Source organism: Staurois parvus, unplaced genomic scaffold, assembly GCF_062004578.1.
Source record: "Staurois parvus isolate SC_StPar_1 unplaced genomic scaffold, SC_StPar_1.0 ptg000449l, whole genome shotgun sequence".
Taxonomy (NCBI): domain Eukaryota; kingdom Metazoa; phylum Chordata; class Amphibia; order Anura; family Ranidae; genus Staurois; species Staurois parvus.
The window spans coordinates 2,139,799-2,155,361 of record NW_028318245.1 but is presented as its reverse complement, the minus strand read 5'-3'; the positions used below and the strand labels follow the sequence as shown (position 1 = coordinate 2,155,361).

General features: G+C 45.3%; 1 protein-coding gene and 1 long non-coding RNA gene across 2 annotated transcripts in view; one reads left to right on the top strand and one right to left on the bottom strand.

The window, feature by feature from the left end:
- LOC149453282 (uncharacterized) overlaps window positions 1-15,563 on the top strand; it is a 70,338-nt gene that overhangs the window by 44,058 nt on the left and 10,717 nt on the right. The window lies entirely within an intron of this gene.
- On the bottom strand, window positions 6,214-9,428 carry LOC149453283 (uncharacterized). Its single transcript, XR_016314707.1, has 2 exons — window positions 9,131-9,428; window positions 6,214-7,179 (listed from the first exon to the last, which is right to left on the bottom strand). It is a non-coding gene; the product is annotated as an uncharacterized LOC149453283 (long non-coding RNA).

Genomic DNA, 15,563 nt, shown 5'->3' with positions numbered 1-15,563 from the left:
CAGCACTTTTTTCACACCAGAGAATTCATACAGGTGAGAGTCCTCATGTATGTTCAGAGTGTGGGAAATGTTAAACTGAGAAAGCAAAACCTACAATACGGGAAATATTTCATTTACACAACAGCACTTATTTCACACCAGAGAATTCTCACGGTGCAAAAGTCCTCATGTATGTTCAGAGTGTGGGAAATGTTTCCTGAAGAAATCAGACTCTTAAACACCAGGGAGTTCACACTGGTGAGCGCCCTTATTGTCAGCGTGCGGGAAATGTTTCAGTCTCAAGTAAGCACTTATTACGCACGAGAAAATTCACAAGATCGAGCTTTTTCATGTTCAGAGTGCGAGAAATGTTTCAGTCGCAAGGAAGCACTTATTACGCACAAGAAAATTCACAAGCTGGAGCTTTTTCATGTTCAGATTACACACCAGAAGAGTGATGCTACTGAGGGTCTCTTTTCCTGCTAGTGAGAAAATCTGAGTATAAACATGTCCTGAAACAATTAAAAATTGTATGGAGGCTTTGGAAGTGTATATTTGGAAAAAATAAAAACTATATCTATATCCAGTACATCTTGTCAGTGCGTGCCCCTTGATTCATTAAAACGGTGGTAAACCGCCAGAAAAAAACAAAACAATAAAAACAACGCACCCCTGCAGGTTCAGGTCATCGTGTGCAAATCAGAAACAGAGAGGGCGCCAACGCCAAGTGCATTACCCTGACATTTTATTAGGCAAAACAAGTCTAAAATGAACTCACAAACACTGCGAGCCTAAAAGCAGAAAAATTTATAAATTCCACTGTCCAACTTGCACCTGGAGACGAGAGGACAGCAAGCATCCAACGCGTTTCGGGGATCCCCTTGACATTTTATTAGGCAAAATCAGACATCTTTGTCTAGATGATTACTGGAAAACTATAGTCTCACTCCAATGTTCTTTACGGGCAGAAGTGATTCTTCTGGAACATCTTTCGCACAGATTAACCCCTCGCCCTCCTGAGGATTTACCCCCCTTAATGACCAGGCCTCTTTTTGCTACTCGGCGCTGCACTAATTCAGCTGACAATTCCGCGGTCATGCAATGCTGCACCCCTTACGAAATTTGCGTCCTTTTTTTCACACAAATAGAGCTTTCTTTCGGTAGTATTTGATCACCTGTGCGCTTTTTATTTTTCAAGCTATAAACAAAAGAAAGACCAAAAATTTTGAAGAAAAACGATATTTTTTACTTTCAGCTATAAAAAAATATATAGTAAACTCAAAGTTGGTTATAAATTTAGGCCAAAATGTATTCTGCTCCATGTTTTTGGTAAAAAAAATCCCACTAAGTGTATATTGATTGCTTTGTGTGAAAGTTATAGCATCTACAAACTATGGTATAGATCAGTGGTTCTCAACCTTTCTAATGCCGTGACCCCTTAATACAGTTCCTCATGTTGTGGTGACCCCCAACCATAAAATTATTTTCGTTGCTACTTCATAACTGTAATTTTGCAGTGGGAGGAGTAGCGCCCCATCACTGATGTCAGTGGGATGAATAGTGTCCCATCGTTGGTATCAGTGGGATGAATAGTGTCCCATCATTGGTGTCAGTGAGAGGAATAGTGTCCCATCGTTGGTATCAGTGGGATGAATAGTGTCCCATCATTGGTGTCAGTGGGAGGAATAGTGCCCCATCATTGGTGTCAGTGGGAGGAATAGTGCTCCATCATTGGTGTCAGTGGGAGGAATAGTGCCCCATCATTGGTGTCAGTGGGGGGAATAGTGCCCCATCATTGGTGTCAGTGGGAGGAATAGTGCCCCATCACTGGTGTCAGTGGGAGGAATAGTACCCCATCATTGGTGTCAGTGGGAGGAATAGTGCCCCATCATTGGTGTCAGTGGGAGGAATAGTGCCCCATCATTGGTGTCAGTGGGGGGAATAGTGCCCCATCATTGGCATCAGTGGGAGGAATAGTGTACAATCATTGGCATCAGTGGGAGGAATAGTGCCCCATTGTGGGTGTCAGTGGGAGGAATAGTGCCCCATTGTGGGTGTCAGTGGGAGGAATAGTGCCCCATCATTGGTGTCAGTGGGAGGAATAGTGCCCCATCATTGGTGTCAGTGGGAGGAATAGTGCCCCATCATTGGTGTCAGTGGGAGGAATAGTGCCCCATTGTGGGTGTCAGTGGGAGGAATAGTGCCCCATTGTGGGTGTCAGTGGGAGGAATAGTGCCCCATCATTGGTGTCATTGGGAGGAATAGTGCCTCATCATTGGTGTCAGTGGGAGGAATAGTGCCCCATCATTGGTGTCAGTGGGAGGAATAGTACCCCATCATTGGTATCAGTGGGAGGAATAGTGCCCCATCATTGGTGTCAGTGGGAGGAATAGTGCCCCATCATTGGTGTCAGTGGGAGGAATAGTGGCCCATCATTGGTGTCAGTGGGAGGAATAGTGCCCCATAATTGATGTCAGTGTGGTGGAGGGGGGGAATAGTGACCCATCATTGGTGTCAGTGGGGGGGGGGGGGGGGGAATAGTGTCCCATCGTTGCTGTCGGTGGGGGGAAGAATGGTGCCCCATTCTTGGTGTCAGTGGGGGGAGGAATAGTGCCCCATTCTTGGTGTCAGTGGGGGGAGGAATAGTGCCCCATTCTTGGTGTCAGTGGGGGGAGGAATAGTGCCCCATTCTTGGTGTCAGTGGGGGGAGGAATAGTGCCCCATCGTTGGTGTCAGTGGGGGGAGGAATAGTGCCCCATCGTTGGTGTCAGTGGGGGGAGGAATAGTGCCACATCGTTGGTATTAGTGACACAAATGATGGGGTACTATCCCTTCAACTGACACCAATGATACTTACCTTGCTGACTCCTGCTCCAGCCTGGGCTCGCTCTCTCCCTCTCCCATCTACAGCCAGCATACCTGGCTGCAGCAGCAAAATTTGCACTTACCTGTCAGCTGTCTTCCTTCTCTGGCCTCTCTCTTCACTCGCTCCTGCAGCTCCCTCGATCTTCTTTGATCCCCGCGCGCTGCCGCTCGGCTCCTCCTCTCTAAGCTCCACCTCCTCGCCGGTGATTGGCCGCCTGTGTGCCTCTCCTGAGCTACAGTTCCGGTGGCCAATCAGAGGTGAGGAGGCGGAGCTGTTGAGCGATCCCGGAGGTGTGGCCAGGTTACAGGGGCAGCATATCATCCCGCCCACAGATCGCCTGAGACAGGAGCGGTGTCTCGGTTCCTAAGACCATCGGAAATAAGTGTTTTCCGATGGTCTTAGGCGACCCCTGTGAAATGGTCGTTCGACCCCCAAAGGGGTTGCGACCCCCAGGTTGAGTACCGCTGGTATAGATACTGCAATTTATGCTTTTTTTTTGCTATACAGCGCTGCGCTATTTTAATGGACAATTGCGCAGTCATGCAATACGGTACATAAATGAAATTTACATCCTTTTTTTCCCACAAATTGAGCTTTCTTTCGGTGGTATTTGATTGCCTGTGCGGTTTTTATTTTTTGCGCTATAAAAAAAAAAGGCTGATAATTTTGAGAAAAAAAAACAATATTTTGGACTTTTTGCTATAAAACCCGTCCAGTAAAAAAAAATGTAAAAATCAAAATTAGTCATAAATTTCAGCCAAAATGTATTACGCTCCGTGTCTTTGCTTAAAAAAAATCCCAATACGTGTAAATTATTTGATTTACGTGAAAGTTATAGCGTCTACAAATGGTGGGAAAGATACTGAGATATTTTTTTTTTATTATACTAATAATGGCGGCGATCTGCGATTTATGATCGTGATCAGCGACTTATGGCGGGACTGCGGCGGAAATTTTGACACTGGGGGGGAACTGACTTGGGGTCACTGACATCCCCAGTGACACCAATACAGTGATCAGTGCAAAAAAACACTGACACTGTACTAATGGCACTGGGGAGGAAGGAGTTAACTTTTATTAGGTAAAGAAAGGGTTAACTGTGTGAGGGGAGTGTTTTACTAGGGGGTGGGGGGGGGGTGTACTTCACAGGAACATGCTGATCCCCAGAGATAAAGTCTTCTCTCAGGTTTAGCATACTCTGAACTGACAGATAGCAGAGCAGCAATGTAAACACTGCAGCCATGCTGTCAGTGATTACCGGTTCCTGGGACCCGCTGGAAATGACCCGCTGGGAGCCGGTGATGCACACCCGCTGCCACAATCGGTGGGACGGGTAGGGCGGGCACGCGCCTCGTGCGCACCCCCTACCTGTTTTGTACAGCAACGTTAAAAGACGGCGCTGTGCGTACAGGTGCTGCCCTGCCACAGTAAAAACACTGCGGCGGGTCGGGAAGCGGTTAAATTGGCGCACTCTCTTTTTCTATGTAGATGCATGCACTTTGACCCTAACTGTTGCAAGTTACCTGCAGATCCCTTGATGACATTTAAGGTAGGGATGCACCAAAATTTCAGTGACCGAAACGTCGTTGCTTTTTTTTAAATAAACGCTTTATGTTGTAGAGGAGAGATGTGGGGTCTTATTGCAAGAAAGTAAAAAACCTTCTGTGCGCCCCTCCCCCCCGAGTTCAACTGAGCCCCCTCCAATCCAGTGACGTTATCGACAGCCTCTGCTGTCTGGGGACTCTTCCTCCTCATTGGCTGAGAAAGCAGCGGGAGCCAATGTCGATCACAGCCAACAAGGAGAGAGTGCGGGGGTGGGGCCAAGCCGCGGCTCTATTTGTCATAGGTTAAGTTCACACTAGCTTTGTTAGCATGCGTTTGGGAAGCATTTTTAACGCTCTTCAAAAGCCTATGAAAATTCTAAACATGGCAGCAAGCAGAGCTGTTCACAGTGATTGAAAATTTGACGCCTCCTGTCGAGTCAGGAGGAGTTGAAGCCTCCCATTCAAGTTTATGGTGAAGCTCCTCAAACGTCTGGCAGGCGTTTGCGGAGCGTTAATACCATTAAACTTCATTATAGGCGATTGTGGTGCGGTTTTAACGCTTGGCAGACACCTCAAACATGCGCACAGGGTGTTTGGGGAGCGTTAAAAACGCTTCGCAAACGCCTGTCTTTTCTCTGGGACACTGCTCAAGGGAGAGGAGCCAGGATTTCCGGTGAGAAAAGAAGAGGATCAGGGTTGCTCTGTGCAGAACCACTGCACAGAGCAGGTAAGTATAACATGTTTGCTATTTAAAAAAACAAACAAAAAAAAAACCTAAGCTTTAATGTCACTTTAATTCGCTGCTCACCGCCATTACTAGTATAAAATAAATAAAAATTCCAGTATACATACACCATAGTTTGTAGGCGCTTCAACTGTCATGCAAACCAATAAATATACACTGACCGGAATTTGTTTTTTTTTTTAAATCATGTAACACAATACATTTTGGCTAAAATTTGTGAAGAAATTTATTTTTTTTATTGGATATGTTTTATGGGAGAAAGTAAAAAAAAATACATTTTGAAAAAAAATATATATTTGTTTATATTGCAAAAAAAAAAAAAAACACAGTGGTGGTCAAATACCACCAAAAGAAAGCTCTATTTGTGAGAAAAAAAATTATATAAATTTGGTTCAGGTACAATGTTGCATGACCACGCAATTACCAGTTAAAGTAGTGCAATAGCAAAAAATGGCCTGGTCATGAAAAGGGCAGAACCTTCCAGAGATCAAGTGGTTAACCAGAGAACAGTCTAGAACACAGGTGTGCCTCCAGCTGTTGCCAAACTACAAGTCCCATGAGGCTTTGCTGGATTGACAGTTACAAGCATGACTCCCAGAGGCAGAGACATGATGGGATTTGTAGTTTGGCAACAGCTGGAGAGCCGCCAGTTTGACACCCCTGGTCTACATGGTACAGAAGGCTAATTAGCCACATCATATCCCCTAAGGCACGGGTGTCAAACTGGCGGCCCTCCAGCTGTTGCCAAACTACAAGTTCCATGAGGCATTGCCGGATTGACAGTTACAAGCATGACTCCCAAAGGCAGGGGCATGATGGGACTTCTAGTTTCACAACAGCTGGCGGTTATCTTCATCTTCATATATACTTATTTCTATTTTCTATGTTCCAGTTTCCACGGGCCAAAAGGCTATTCTACACACCCTGGCTCATACTGAAAATATACTTACCGAATATATGGTTTATCCTAATACGAGTTGGAGATGTATGGAAACCTAGAACAAAAGCCACACCACTACCTTACATTGCCTTATATGGTACTTTACTTGCCAAAATGACCCAGAAATGAGGACGCCAAGTGCTTTTAAAATGATTTTATTTGTTTGATATGTACACCGTGCTCATGTTTAACCTCCCTATGATCCATGTGATCGAATAAAATACTGTTTGTAATCTTTGAACCCATATTACTCCGCGTGGATCATTTAATAACCTCCTTTCCTTGGGTAGGGGTGCTCTGGTCACACTACCATATTGTTTAGTATGCCAAAATGTTATACCAGCAGCTAAAAGGAATATTTTTTGAAGAACTGTTACTGGTGTTGGTGTCAGAGGTACATATTTCAAGTGCTGGTAGAGTAGCTTTCCTTTATACAAAGGCACTACTCAACACAGTCCCCATCACAATCGATGCATTTGCACCATCGTTGGAACCCAACTCTTGAATCCTCAGGTGTGCACTGTTGTACCCACTTCTTCACAGCCACCCTCGCCTTGTCTGTGTCATCAATTGTCCCCGAAGACTGTCCTCCAGTGGACCAAACAAGTGGAAGTCAGAGGGCGCTAAATCTTGGCTGTACAGTGGATGGGGGGGGGAACACTGATCGCCTCATACGTTGTCAAAGATGTGTACGATGGCAGGCTGTCATGGTGAATGTGGATCATTTTCAGGTTCAGGCACCCACTTTGCACACACTTTCCGATACCCTAAGTCTTCCACCATCTTCTGTATGGCGTTGTGACCGCAGTCCAGCTGGGCAGCAAGCTCGCGGATTGTGACTTGTGTGTCGGCACGAATCAATTGGTCCACTCGCTGAAGATTGGTGTCGGTGGACGCAGTTGATGGTCTCCCACTGCGTGGTTTGTCTTCGATGCTGGTTTCCCCTACTTTAAATTTCTTCATCCATCTGTGCACATTGCTCTTGTCAATGGCGTCATCTCCGTAAACATTCTGTAACCTCCTGTGGATTTCGGACAACCTGCACCCCTCCTTCATCAGGAACTCGATGACGGCACGTTGCTTCTGCTTGGGATCCATTATTTACCTGCAGTGAAAAAGCAGAATAAGAAGATGTTACTATAGAGGAAGAGTTACTCTACCAACATACTGTCACTGAGAGGGTGGAGGCTGTGGACTTTCATGAGGGGGGGGGGAGAGGGGGGAACTGTCAAGGATGGGGACTGTCATGCGGCAAGAGAAGGGAGGGCTGAGGCTGGGGACTGTCACAGTGGGAAGAGGAGGGAGGGTATATTATGCAGGTAGAGGAGAGTGGGTCAAGGTTGGGGACTGTCATGCAGGAAGAGGAGGGATGGCCAAAGTTGGGGACTGCCATGCAGGAAGAGGAGGGACGGTCAAGGAGGCTGGGGACTGGTATGTAGGAAGAGGGGAGAGGTGGAGGCAGGGGAGTGTCATGTGGGAAGAGGGGAGCAGTCGAGGCTGGGGAGCGGTATGCGGGAAGAGGGGAGCGGTGGAGGCTGGGGACTGGCATGTGGGAAGAGGGGAGAGGTGGAGGCAGGGGAGTGTCATGTGGGAAGAGGGGTGTAGTCAAGGCTGGGGAGTGTTATGCGGGAAGAGGGGAGCGGTTGAGGCGGGAGAGTGTCATTTGGGAAGAGGGAGAGGTGGAGGCTGGGGACTGGCATGCGGGAAGAAGGAGAGGTGGAGGCTGGGGACTGGTATGCAGGAAGAAGAGGGAGGGTTGAGGCCGGGGACTAGTATGCGGGAAGAGGGGAGAGGTGGAGGCGGGGGAGTGTTATGTGGGAAGAGGGGAGCGGTGGAGGCGGGGGAGTGTCATGTGGGAAGAGGGGAGCGGTGGAGGCGGGGGAGTGTCATGTGGGAAGAGGTGAAGGTGGGGGAGTGTCATGTGGGAAGAGGGGAGAGGTGGAGGCGGGGGAGTGTCATGTGGGAAGAGGTGAAGGTGGGGGAGTGTCATGTGGGAAGAGGGGAGAGGTGGAGGCGGGGGAGTGTCATGTGGGAAGAGGTGAAGGTGGGGGAGTGTCATGTGGGAAGAGGGGAGAGGTGGAGGCTGGGGACTGGTATGCGGTAAGAGGAGGGAGCAATGGAGGCCGGGGACTGGCATGCGGGAAGAAGGAGAGGTGGAGGCTGGGGACTGGTATGCGGGAAGAGGAGGGAGGGTTGAGGCCAGGGACTAGTATGCGGGGAGAGGTGGAGGCGGGGGAGTGTCATGTGGGAAGAGGGGAGCGGTGGAGGTGGGGGAGTATCATGTGGGAAGAGGGGAGCGGTGGAGGCTGGGGAGTGTCATATGGGAGGAGGTGAAGGTGGGGGAGTGTCATGTGGGAAGAGGGGAGAGGTGGAGCGGGGGAGTGTCATGTGGGAAGAGGGGAGAGGTGGAGGAGGGGGAGTGTCATGTGGGAAGAGGGGAGAGGTGGAGGCGGGGGAGTGTCATGTGGAAAAAGGGGAAAGGTGGAGGCGGGGGAGTGTCATGTGGGAAGAGGTGGAGGCGGGGGAGTGTCATGTGGAAAGAGGGGAAAGGTGGAGGCGGGGGAGTGTCATGTGGGAAGAGGTGGAGGCGGGGGAGTGTCATGTGGGGAGAGGTGGAGGCAGGGGAGAGTGTCATGCGGGAAGAGGGTAGAGGTGGAGGCGGGGGAGTGTACATATTACACTTGTTAGGTGTACAGTTAACCCTTTGATTGTCTCCAAACGTTAACCTCTTCCCAGCTGGTGTTATTAGAACAGTGGCAGTGTATATTATTATTACTGATCGCTGTATCAGTGTCAGTTAGCGCCAGATTGCCTGCTGCACTATCGCACTCCCTTTATAAGTGGTTGATTGCTGCCATTATTGGTATAAAAAAAAAAAAAAGAAGCCGTTTGTGCGAAAAACATAACTTTTACGTGGGTGCTGCGTTTCACAACCGCACAATTGCCGGTTAAAGTAGCGCAGTGCTGAACAGCAAAATACAGCCCAGTCGCGAAGGGGTTAAAACCTTTCGGAGGTCACATGGGGTACGCAGATTTCAGAAACGACATGTACTCACCATGCAGGGCTGAAGCACACCGCCCGGAGAGGGCAGGAACAGGTTAAGACACTATGGAGCGGGCAATGAGGGGTTAATGTAGAGCAAATGTCACCCGCACTGTCCGGGGTGGAGTTGCAGCTTCATTACAGTTGCTTCTCCCCCCACAGCCTGAATTCTGAGCTCTTCTCATAGAGGACTGGGCCCCCCACACAAAAGTGTCTCCAGTTCGGGGACATCTGCGGGCGCTGGCAGACAGTTTGTTGGAGACAGGTTTACATTGACAGTAATAGGCTGGACCTCGGAAACATGGCTCTGCTCCTACGACATAAGTGTGGTAGTGGGGATAGCTGAGGGCGGCTCGGTAATTGGCGGAGGGAGGTCATGTGACCCGATTCTATGCTTCTGAGTTTCTGCTGTCTGAGTAGGTGATTGTAGCCGTATTAGTGCATTTGCGACAGAAACAATTGAGTACTGTCCGTGATACTTTTTTTATTTGCACTAACATACAGTTTTGAGGACAAGCTTTTGGGGTATGTCCCCTTCTTCAAAGTCCAAGCAGTGCTATACAAATCACAAAGTTGCAGCAGAATGTTAGAAGAGATGAAGAAAAAAAAAGAGAGGCTAGAGATAAGATACAGCCAAAGCGAGGGGGGAGGGGGGGGATACTACACTCACAGAGGGAGTCAAGCTTCAGCTAATAGTCATAAAACTGTTGGATAATGAGTGAGGAATCCCATGTCCAAATTCAGGCCGTTATCTTGAAATTTCCTTTAAGAACTAAAATATTTAGGTCTCCCATTGTGTGTCCTGGTTGTGCGAAATGGTGTCCTACAGGTGTGCAGAGGTCATCTTCTTTATGTTCCTTGATGGAACTTCTGTCCTGTTTTGCTGCATTTTCTGCACTGCAAAAAGGTACACAACATTACTGGAGGTGCAGCTGTATGATCCGGAGATATTGAAGATCCCTTTTGAGTGTCTGACACTTTTTGATGGATTGATTTGGTTGCACAGTTTGCAGCGTTTCTTATTGCAGGGTGTGATTCTATTATTTGTGACCTCATAATCAGAAGGAAGTTTCCTACTGATTAGTTTATTTCTGAGGTTGGGGGGTTGTCTGAAGGCCAGTATTGGGGGGTTGTCTGAAGGCCAGTATTGGGGGGTTGTCTGAAGGCCAGTATTGGCGGGTTGTCTGAAGGCCAGTATTGGGGGGTTGTCTGAAGGCCAGTATTGGGGGTTGTCTGAAGGCCAGTATTGTGGGGTTGTCTGAAGTCCAGTGTTGTGGGGTTGTCTGAAGTCCAGTATTGGGGGGTTGTCTGAAGGCCAGTATTGGGGAGTTGTCTGAAGTCCAGTATTGGGGGGTTGTCTGAAGGCCAGTATTGAGGGTTGTCTGAAGGCCAGTATAGGGGGTTGCTGGAATATTTCAGAGTTCCATCCTCTGTTATGATGGGTTATAAATCTTTGATTATTTTTCTTCTTCCTTCTAGTGCTGGGTTGTATGTGGTTACTAGAGGTACACGGTTGTTTGTTTTTTTCTCTTTGTACTGAAGTAGATTTTCCCTTCGGGTTCTCAAGGCTGTGTTTATGCTGGTGTTGATAGTTTTGTCCTTGTAACCTTTCTTATGGAAGGAGTCCGCTAGTCTCCCGAGATGTTTATCTCTGTCTCTTGGGTCAGAACATATTTGGTGGTATCTAATGGCCTGACTGTGTATGATGGCACGTTTCGTGTGTTGGGGGTGGAAGCTGGAACTGTGGAGGTAGTTGCATCTGTCAGTGGGTTTCCTGTATATTGAGGTGTGAAGCGTATCATCCCTGATGTATACTGTGGTGTCTAGGAAGTTGACCTGTGTGTTTGAGTATTCCATTTTTAGTTTGATTGATGGATGAAAAGTGTTGATCAATGAGTAAAATTGTTTTAGGTTTTCTTCACCTTCTGTCCATATGATGAAAATATCATCAATATAGCGATAGTATCTGTATGGTTTTTGTTCCATGCTGTTCAGGAATTTTTCCTCCAGATCATCCATAAATAAATTGGCATATTGGGGTGCCATTTTACTTCCCATCGCAGTGCCCATACATTGAAGATAGATGTCTTTATTGAAGGCAAAGTAGTTGTGTGTAAGTATGAATTCAATGAGATGTGTAACATCCTCAGCAGTGTATTTGTGGTTTGGTGAGGATGATAAAGATCTGTGACATGCAGCTAATCCATCCTTGTGAGGGATATTACTATACAGGAATACTACATCCATAGTCACTAGAAGTGTATTAGATGGTAATTGCTGGATGTTGTTGATCTTGTTCAGAAAGTTAGTTGTGTCTTGCAGGAAACTAGCAGTATTCATGACTAACGGTTTTAAAAAATTTTCTACAAAGCCTGAGATTTGTTTGGTGAGTGTATTCATACCTGTTATGATGGGTCTGCCTGGATTTCCTGGCTTATAGACTTTGGGTAGCATGTAGAAGTCCCCGATTTCTGGATGATCCGGAATCGCATTTATAATTTCTGAATGTAGGTGGGCTGGAAGTGTTTTAATGAGACCTTTTAATTGTTTTGTAATGTCCTGGGTCGGATCATAATCCAGTTTTTTATAGTAGATGGCATTTTCCAGCTGCCTCTGGCCTTTTTGTATGTATTTGTTTGTATCCATCACAACAACTGCTCCCCCTTTATCAGCTGGTTTGATGGTGATGGCCTGATTATTGCGCAAATCGTGTATAGCCCTTCACTCTAGTGGTGAAAGATTGTACAGAATTTTCTTTTGCTGGGTGGATATCAGGGATGTAGCTCGCAATCTGAAGCTATCAATATAGGTGTCCAGTTTGGGGTTGCGTCCTTGTGCAGGTGTGAAGCAGCTGTTATTTTTCTTTGTGTAGCACTCCATTGCCCTAGGATTCCTTTCATTGTTGTGGAAATATTCTTTGAGCCTTAGTCTCCTGAAGAAATCCTCCATATCTGACAACAATTGTAAATGATCCAACTTGGTGGTTGGGCAGAATGTAAGGCCTTTGGAGAGGATGGTTAATTCTGGTTCAGAAAGTTTATGATTTGAAAAGTTGATGATTCCAAGTTCCTCTGTTATATCCACATTTTCAGTCAGGTCAGCATTTACACAAGGGATACCTTGGGATTCCGGATTAGTTTCCAGGTCACTGATGGAGGTATAGATGTTGGGTTGCTTTTATGTTTAGGTTGTATCCAAAAGGTCTGCTCTTGGTGCAGCTTCTGAAGTTTTTTTTGTTTCCTATTCATGGCAAGTTTTTATGTTTGTCTTTGTAAAGTTTCCAATTCATTCTTGATTTGGTTAATGTTGGTAGGGTCCAATGATGTTAGGGTTTCAAAGACTGCTTTTGTATCTGGATAGTTACCCTTTTTCCATACAGTTTGTGAATGAGGTTATTCCTTAAGCTCTCATTGGTGTGTCTGCAAAGTCTTTCAGCAGAAGGAGAGTTGATTGTATTTACACAAGGATTTTTAATCCGGAGGCCTTGTGGTATGAGATTCCTCTTTTTGCATCTTGAGAGAAAGAAAAAAAAACTATCAACACCGACATAAACACAGCCTTGAGAACACGAAGGGAAAACCTACTTCAGTACAAAGAGAAAAAAACAAACAACCGTGTACCTCTAGTAACCACATACAACCCAGCACTAGAAGGGAAAAGAAAAATAATCAAAGATTTACAACCCATCATAACAGAGGATGTTGTGTACCTTATCCAGTGCAGAAAATGCAGCAAAGGATCTTATGTTGGCGAAACAGGACAGAAGTTGCAAACAAGGATGAATTTGCACAGACATACCATCAAGGAACATAAAGAAGATGACCTCTGCACACCTGTAGGACACCATTTCACACAACCAGGCCACACAATGGGAGACCTCAATATTTTAGTTCTTAAAGGAAATTTCAAATCCATCCAGGAAAGAAAAACTTTTGAACTAAGAATGATAATTCTATTTGACACAAGAGATAACGGCCTGAATTTGGACATGGGATTCCTCAATCATTATCCAACAGTTTTATGACTATTAGCTGAAGCTTGACCCCCTCTGTGTGAGTGTAGTATCCCCCCCCCTCCCCCCTCGCTTTGGCTGTATCTTATCTCTAGCCTCTCTTTTTTTTTTTTTTTTTTTCTTCATCTCTCTTAACATTCTGCTGAAACTTTGTGATTTGTATAGTACTGCTTGGACTTTGAAGAAGGGGACATACCCCAAAAGCTTGTCCTCAAAATTGCATGTTAGTTCAAATAAAAAAAGTATCACGGACAGTACTCAATTGTTTCTGTCGCAAATGCACTAATACGGCTACAATCACCTCAAACAAAATGGAAGATACTGCATATAGCCGCATAAAGAAGCAGTTAACTAACCTAATCATAAAGGAAACACAGATCAACAGTGATATTTTCTTTCTCTCAAGATGCAAAAAGAGGAAACTCATACCACAAGGCCTCCGGATTAAAAATCCTTGCGTAAATACAATCAACTCTCCTTCTGCTGAAAGACTTTGCAGACACACCAATGAGAGCTTAAGGAATAACCTCATTCACAAACTGTATGGAAAAATGGTAACTATCCAGATACAAAAGCAGTCCTACCTCCTACCATCAGTGACCTGAAAACTAATCCGAAATCCCAAGGTATCCCTTGTGTAAATGCTGACCTGGCTGAAAATGTGGATATAACAGAGGAACTTGGAATCATCAACTTGTCAAATCATAAACTTTCTGAACCAGAATTAACCATCCTCTCCAAAGGCCTTACATTCTGCCCAACCACCAAATTGGATCATTTACAATTGTTGTCAGATATGGAGAATTTCTTCAGGAGACTAAGGCTCAAAGAATATTTCCACAATAATGAAAGGAATCCTAGGACAATGGAGTGCTACACAAAGAAAAAGAACAGCTGCGTCACACCTCCACAAGGACGCAACCCCAAACTGGACACCTATATTGATAGCTTCAGATTGAGAGCTACATCCCTGATATCCACCCAGCAAAAGAAAATTCTGTACAATCTTTCACCAGTAGAGTGAAGGGCTATACACGATTTGAGTAATAATCAGGCCATCACCATCAAACCAGCTGATAAAGTTGTTGTGATGGATACAAACAAATACATACAAGAAGGCCAGAGGCAGCTGGAAAATGCCATCTACTATAAAAAACTGGATTATGATCTGACCCAGGACTTTACAAAACAATTAAAAAGTCTCATTAAAACACTTCCAGCCCACCTACATTCAGAACTTATAAATGCAATTCCGGATCATCCAGAAATCGGGGACTTCTACATGCTGCCCAAAGTCCATAAGCCAGGAAATCCAGGCAGACCCATCATAACAGGTATGAATACACTCACCGAACAAATCTCAGGCTTTGTAGAAAATTTTTTAAAACCGTTAGTCATGAATACTGCTAGTTTCCTGCAAGACACAACTAACTTTCTGAACAAGATCAACAACATCCAGCAATTACCATCTAATACACTTCTAGTGACTATGGATGTAGTATTCCTGTATAGTAATATCCCTCACAAGGATGGATTAGCTGCATGTCACAGATCTTTATCATCCTCACCAAACCACAAATACACTGCTGAGGATGTTACACAGCTCATTGAATTCATACTTACACACAACTACTTTGCCTTCAATAAAGACATCTATCTTCAATGTATGGGCACTGCGATGGGAAGTAAAATGGCACCCCAATATGCCAATTTATTTATGGCTGACCTGGAGGAAAAATTCCTGAACAGCATGGAACAAAAACCATACAGATACTATCGCTATATTGATGATATTTTCATCATATGGACAGAAGGTGAAGAAAACCTAAAACAATTTTACTCATTGATCAACACTTTTCATCTATCAATCAAACTAAAAATGGAATACTCAAACACACACATCAACTTCCTAGACACCACAGTATACATCAGGGATGATACGCTTCACACCTCAATATACAGGAAACCCATTGACAGATGCAACTACCTCCACAGTTCCAGCTTCCACCCCCAACACACGAAACGTGCCATCATACACAGTCAGGCCATTAGATACCACCGAATATGTTCTGACCCAAGAGACAGAGATAAACATCTCGGGACACTAGCAGACCCCTTCTATAAGAAAGGTTACAAGGACAAAACTATCAACACCAGCATAAACACAGCCTTGAGAACCCGAAGGGAAAATCTACTTCAGTACAAAGAGAAAAAAACAAACAACCGTGTACCTCTAGTAACCACATACAACCCAGCACTAGAAGGAAGAAGAAAAATAACACTGTTCAACAGGTAAAAAGTTTTGGGCATAAAATTAGCTAATCTTACATAATTTTGGGGTGCTGAAAATGAAAATGACCCTAAAAAATGTTGATTGGCTCTAGTTTCCATGATATATTCACCCATCTAATGACGTAAGCCATTCAAAATTATG